The sequence below is a fragment of the Oncorhynchus mykiss genome, chromosome 8 (assembly GCF_013265735.2).
Source record: "Oncorhynchus mykiss isolate Arlee chromosome 8, USDA_OmykA_1.1, whole genome shotgun sequence".
NCBI classification, from domain to species: domain Eukaryota; kingdom Metazoa; phylum Chordata; class Actinopteri; order Salmoniformes; family Salmonidae; genus Oncorhynchus; species Oncorhynchus mykiss.
The window spans coordinates 68,865,915-68,872,890 of NC_048572.1; positions in this window are offsets into that span (position 1 = coordinate 68,865,915).

Sequence of the window (6,976 nt, forward strand, 5' to 3'; positions counted from 1 at the left end):
GAAAACAACCATCCTTAACCAGATCTGGAAGATGAACATGTGCATGAACATAGTGTGAAAAGGTTCAGGTAGGGTTATTCTTCATACTGGACAATTTTGGAGACTTTCCAGAATCATTTGATGAGATGCTTTGATGTTACCTCCCTAACTCTCTCATTCATATAAAACTGTTCCTTTAATTACACAGTCAATTTTACAAACATGATCCAATAGAAGAACAGGCCTTATCATATGTTTTTCTTAGTTTTTTCTTAGTCTTAGTTTTATTTGCCCTGAATATTTCAAATATTTAGTTGTGGTTATCACCTAGATTTATGATTTATATTTCTTACAACATCAAGCCACATCATTTCAATTTACCTTTCAATGTTCCATATCACCTCCTCCCTCCCAGACACACTCGACCCTCTCCAAATCATCTACCGCCCTGACAGATCCACTGACGTCACAATCGCCATTGCACTGCACACTGCCCTCACCCATCTGGACAAATGGAATGCGTATGTGAGGATACTGTTCATCGACTACAGCTCAGCCTTCAATACCATTGTGCCCTCTGAGCTCACCACAAAGCTCACGTCCCTGGGTCTGAACTCCTTCCTATTCAACTGGGGCCTGGACATCCAGACGGGCCGCCCCCAGGTGGTGAAGGTATGCAACAATACCTTCTAAACACTGATTTTCTACACTGGGGCCCCACAAGGGTGCGTCCTCAGTCCCCTCCTGTACTCCCTGTATACCCATGACTGCGAGGCCTCACACAGTTCCAACTTCATCATCAAATTCGCCGGCAACATGACAGTAGTGGACCTGATTACCAAAAACAATGCAACAGCCTACAGGGAGGAGGTAGGCACTCTGACGGCGTTGTGCTAGGTAAACAACCTCTCCCTCAACATCAGCAAAACAAAGGAGCTGATTGTGGACTTCAGGAGGAACCAGCCTGGGAACGCCTCCATCCTCATCAATGGAGCCGACGTGGAGATGGTCAAAAACTTCAAGTTACTTGGAGTACATATCTCAGAGGATCTGAAATGGCCAAACCACACGGACGCCATAGTGAACAAGTTACGACAGCGACTCTTCAACATCAGGATGCTGAAGAAATTTGGTCTATCACCGAGGGCCCTCACAGTGTTCTAGAGGAGCACCATCGAGAGTATTCTGTCTGCATCACAGCCTGGTAAGGTAACTCCACCGTTGATGACTACTAGGTGTTACAGATGGTGGTATGCTCAGCCATTGATTATTAGGTTATTAAATTTTTTGCATCTGAGCTCCTGGAGTATGCGGCTCTCTTGTTCTTTTTCAAGTGTTCTACTCCATTGGCCAGAACCTCGCCTAAACAGGTGTGCGTTTCTTTCGCCTCCAGGTACGCTCAGCAGAACACACCATTTGGTGCACACTGCCTGCCCTCCAGAACACCTACAACACCAGGTGTTGCAGGAACGTCAAGAAGACAATCAGGGACTCCAGCCACCTGAGCCATGGCCTGTTCTCCCCTTTTCCGACACGGGCAGTACAGGAGCGTCATGGCAAAAACTGGACGACTGGCCGAGAGCTTCTTCAAGCTGCTCAATTGCCACCACTAGTTAGCTACCTGCTCCCCCTGTCCTCCCCCACCCATTTACCCTGCCCTCACCCAAATGGACATTTACCATTGTTACAGTGTTAATATGTATATAATTTATCGATATTTTCATTATTAGAGATGGAACAAAATGTACAAAATGGTTACCTGGAGGAAATGGGGGAGTGTCATGCTTTTTCAATTTCAGTCAAGGGGAGGGTTTAGTATTTTTAAATCTAGTCCAGGGGAGGGTCATACAATGTCTTTATTTCTCAGTCTTTCAGAATTAGTTGCATAATAGGCTATATATCGATGTGTGCCCAATGCCGCCCCACATCTCTGATTCTCCGCTGGCCGCGCAATATAAATTGCGCCTCTACGTTATTTAGTGTGGTCTCAATCAAATGATCCATAGAATATAGGCTATAGGTTTCGAAGTGCATTCTCAGAGAAGCACATAGAAAAGTTATAAGATAGCTGCTGGGATGGTGCAAATTAAACTAGGCTGCAATGCGCACTACAATGGATATTCCAACCCTGAGCCCCGGCCTGCTGATGTATTTATCAGAGTTATTGACCTCACAATAAGCCAGATTCGAGTAGCTTCAAGCAGTTGGCACAAAGTTCGAACACTCATCGATAGGTATCACGCACAATGGAGAGTTTACCATGTACAGTGCATTCGGAAACTATTCAACACCTTGACTTTCTCCACATTTTATGACGTTGCAGCTTTATTAAAAAATGGGGTGTCAGTCTACACACAATACCCCATAAAGAGAAAGCAAAAAAAGGTTTTAAGAAATATATTAAGAATAAAAACAGAAATACGTTATTTACATAAGTACTCGTTGTTTGTAACTTATTTTTTAAACTTATTTTGTACATAATGTTGCCACTACCTTCTCTTATGACCGAAAATAACTTCTGGACATCAGGACTGCGATTTCTCACCATGAACTGGCAGAATCCTTTTTTCCTTTAACGAGTCTGACGAGGCCGACTGCTTTCTCGGGAACAGGCCCAGATCTCAGTGACTTGCGTGAAGAGGACGCAGAGAAAAGTGGCCAGAGGGCGGGCTGCCTTCTGAGACTTCGTAGGGGATCGAATAAACCCCCACTTCCTTCCATTCTGCTAGCAAACGTGCAATCTTTGGACAATAAAATAGATGACCTATGCGGAAGATTAATGGCCTCACCGGGCAATCGCTGATGTCGTCTTGACATTTATTATAATCTTACTATAATGTTCATGTATTTTTTATTTATCCTGACTGTTCAAACTTCTAGTAATTATGTTACTTCAACAGTCTCTCTCATACCCTTTACATTCACCTCCCCTAGTGCAGAACCAGATGCATCCCTCCTCCAGGTCACACTCAAGGCAGAGTCATGAGATCATTTATTTTGGTACTGTCATAGTCAATCTATCAATAATATAATGTTTTTTTCCCAACATTTTTTTATCTTTAATTTACAATCAGTAGAAACTATGAGAATAGAAAGGTTCAGTACTTTTGTGAAGCATCACAGTACAGATGAATAATATATGGCAAAGAAAAATTCTAAATGGATGGTGTTAAGAGATAGATGGTAGGGGTTGAATGGAGCTGAAAGGTAGGAAGGGTATATACAGTATATATATATATATATGTGTGTGTGTGTGTGTGTGTGTGTGTGTGTGTGTTTGTGTGTGTGTGTGTGTGTGTGTGTGTGTGTGTGTGTGTGTGTGTGTGTGTGTGTGTGTGTGTGTGTGTGTGTGTGTGTGTGTGTGTGTGTGTGTGTGTGTGTGTGTGTGTGTGTGTGTGTGTATGTATGTATGTATGTACAGTTGAAGTCGGAAGTTTACATAGACCTTAGCCAAATAAATTTAAACTCAGTTGTTCACGATTCCTGAAATGTAATCCTAGTAAAAATTCCCTGTCTTAGGTCAGTTAGGATCAACACTTTATTTTAAGAATGTGAAATGTCAGAATAACAGTAGAGAGAATGATTTATTTCAGCTTATATTTCTTTCATCACATTCCCAGTGGGTCAGAAGTTTACATACACTCTATTAGTATTTGGTTGCATTGCCTTTAAATTGTTTAACTTGGGTCAAACGTTTAGGGTAGCCTTCAACAAGCTTCCCACAATAAGTTGGGTGAATTTTGGCCCATTCCTCCTGACAGAGCTGGTGTAACTAAATCAGGTTTGTAGGCCTCCTTGCTTGCACACGCTTTTTCAGTTCTGCCCACAAATGTTCTATAGGATTGAGGTCAGGGCTTTGTGATGGCCACTCCAATACCTTAACTTTGTTGTCCTTAAGGCATTTTGTCACAACTTTGGAAGTATGCTTGGGGTCATTGTCCATTTGGAAGACTCATTTGTGACCAAGCTTTAACTTCCTGACTGATATCTTGACCTTTCATTAAATCAAATCAAAATCAAATCAAATTGATTTATATAGCCCTTCGTACATCAGCTGATATCTCAAAGTGCTGTACAGAAACCCAGCCTAAAACCCCAAACAGCAAGCAATGCAGGAGTAGAAGCACGGTGGCTAGGAAAAACTCCCTAGAAAGGCCAAAAGCTAGGAAGAAACCTAGAGAGGAACCAGGCTATGTGGGGTGGCCAGTCCTCTTCTGGCTGTGCCGGGTGGAGATTATAACAGAACATGGCCAAGATGTTCAAATGTTCATAAATGACCAGCATGGTCGAATAATAATAAGGCAGAACAGTTGAAACTGGAACAGCAGCACGGTCAGGTGGACTGAGGACAGCAAGGAGTCATCATGTCAGGTAGTCCTGGGGCATGGTCCTAGGGCTCAGGTCAGTTGAAACCGGAGCAGCAGCACGGCCAGGTGGACTGGGGACAGCAAGGAGTCATCATGTCAGGTAGTCCTGGGGCATGGTCCTAGGGCTCAGGTCCTCCGAGAGAGAGAAAGAAAGAGAGAAGGAGAGAATTAGAGAACGCACACTTAGATTCACACAGGACACCGAATAGGACAGGAGAAGTACTCCAGATATAACAAACTGACCCTAGCCCCCCGACACATAAACTACTGCAGCATAAATACTGGAGGCTGAGACAGGAGGGGTCAGGAGACACTGTGGCCCCATCCGAGGACACCCCCGGACAGGGCCAAACAGGAAGGATATAACCCCACCCACTTTGCCAAAGCACAGCCCCCACACCACTAGAGGGATATCTTCAACCACCAACTTACCATCCTGAGACAAGGCTGAGGATAGCCCACAAAGACCTCCGCCACGGCACAACCCAAGGGGCTTGTAATGTTACGTAGATGGAAAAAAGCTGTCCTTGAAATGGTCTTGATATGTTCTTCAAAAGAGAGATCAGGGTCCAGAGTAACGCCGAGGTCCTTCACAGTTTTATTTGAGACGACTGTACAACCATTAAGATTAATTGTCAGATTCAACAGAAGATCTCTTTGTTTCTTGGGACCTAGAACAAGCATCTCTGTTTTGTCCAAGTTTAAAAGTAGAAAGTCTGCAGCCATCCACTTCCTTATGTCTGACACACATGCTTCTAGCAAGGGCAATTTTGGGGCTTCACCATGTTTCATTGAAATGTACAGCTGTGTGTCATCCGCATAGCAGTGAAAGTTAACATTATGTTTTCGAATAACATCCCCAAGAGGTAAAATATATAGTGAAAACAATAGTGGTCCTAAAACGGAACCTTGAGGAACACCGAAATTTACAGTTGATTTGTCATAGGACAAACCATTCACAGAGACAAACTGATATCTTTCCGACAGATAAGATCTAAACCAGGCCAGAACTTGTCCGTGTAGACCAATTTGGGTTTCCAATCTCTCCAAAAGAATGTGGTGATCGATGGTATCAAAAGCAGCACTAAGGACTAGGAGCACGAGGACAGATGCAGAGCCTCGGTCCAATGCCATTAAGATGTAATTTACCACCTTCACAAGTGCCGTCTCAGTGCTATGATGGGGTCTAAAACCAGACTGTCAATATCCACATAATCTTCCTCCCTCATGATGCCATCTATTTTGTAAAGTGCACCAGACCCTCCTGCAGCAAAGCACCCCCACAACATGATGCTACCAACCCCGTGCTTCACGGTTGGGATGGTGTTCTTCGGCTTGCAAGCTTCCCCCTTTTTCCTCCAAACATAACGATGGTCATTATGACCAAACAGTTCTAGTTTTGTTTCATCAGACCAGGACATTTCTCCAAAAAGTACGATCTTTGTCCCCTTGTGCAGTTTCAAACTGTAGTCTGGCACTTTTTAAAGCGGTTTTGGAGCAGTGGCTTCTTCCTTCAGGGCTTGGAAATTGCTCCCAATAATGAACCAGACTTGTGGAGGTCTACAGTTTTTTTTCTGTGGTCTTGGCTGATTTCTTTTGATTTTCCCTTTATGTCAAGGAAAGAGGCACTGACTTTGAAGGTAGGCCTTAAAATACATCCACAGGTACACCTCCAATTGACTCAAATTATGTAAATTTGTCTATCTGAAGCTTCTAAAGCCATGACATAATTTTCTGGAATTTTCCAAGCTGCTTAAAGGCACAGTCAACTTATTGTATGTAAACTTCTGACCCACTGGAATTGTGATACAGTGAATTATAAGTGAAATAATCTGTCTGTAAACAATTGTTGGAAAAATGAATTGTGTCATGCACAAAGTAGATGTCCTAACTGACTTGCCAAAACTATAGTTTGTTAACAAGAAATTTGTGGAGTGGTTGAAAAACGTGTTTTAATGATTCCAACCTAAGTGTATGCAAACATCCGACTCCAACTGTAGATGTATATATATTTAACAAAAAATATATGGGGGAATGGAAATGATGCAGACAATTACATTGATGGAAGCAATCTACCCGCAGTATTAAAGCTGATCACCCCCTAAGAAAAAATAAATAAAAGATAAACGATAGCATATAATTACTTTAGGACATGAAGGTCAGTCAATCTAGGAAATGTAAAGAACTTTTAAAGTTTCTTCAAGTGCAGTCACAAAAACCATCAAGCGCTGTGATGAAACTGGCTCTCATGAGGACCACCACAGGAAAGGAAGACCCAGAGTTACCTCTGCTGTAGAGGATAAGTTCATTAGAGTTAACTGCACCTCAGATTGCAGCCCAAATAAATGCTTCACAGAGTTCAAGTAACAGACACATCTCAACCATCTGTTCAGAGGAGACTTCATGAATCAGGCCTTCGTGGTCGAATTGTTGCGAAGAAACCACTACTAAAGGACACCAATAATAATAAGAGACTTGCTTGGGCCAAGAAACACGAGCAATGGAATTTAGACCAGTGGAAATCTGTCCTTTGGTCTGATGAGTCCAAATGAGAGATGTTTGGTGCCAACCTCCATGTCTTTGTAAGACGCAGAGTAGTTGAGTGTATGATCTCTGCATGTATGGTTCTC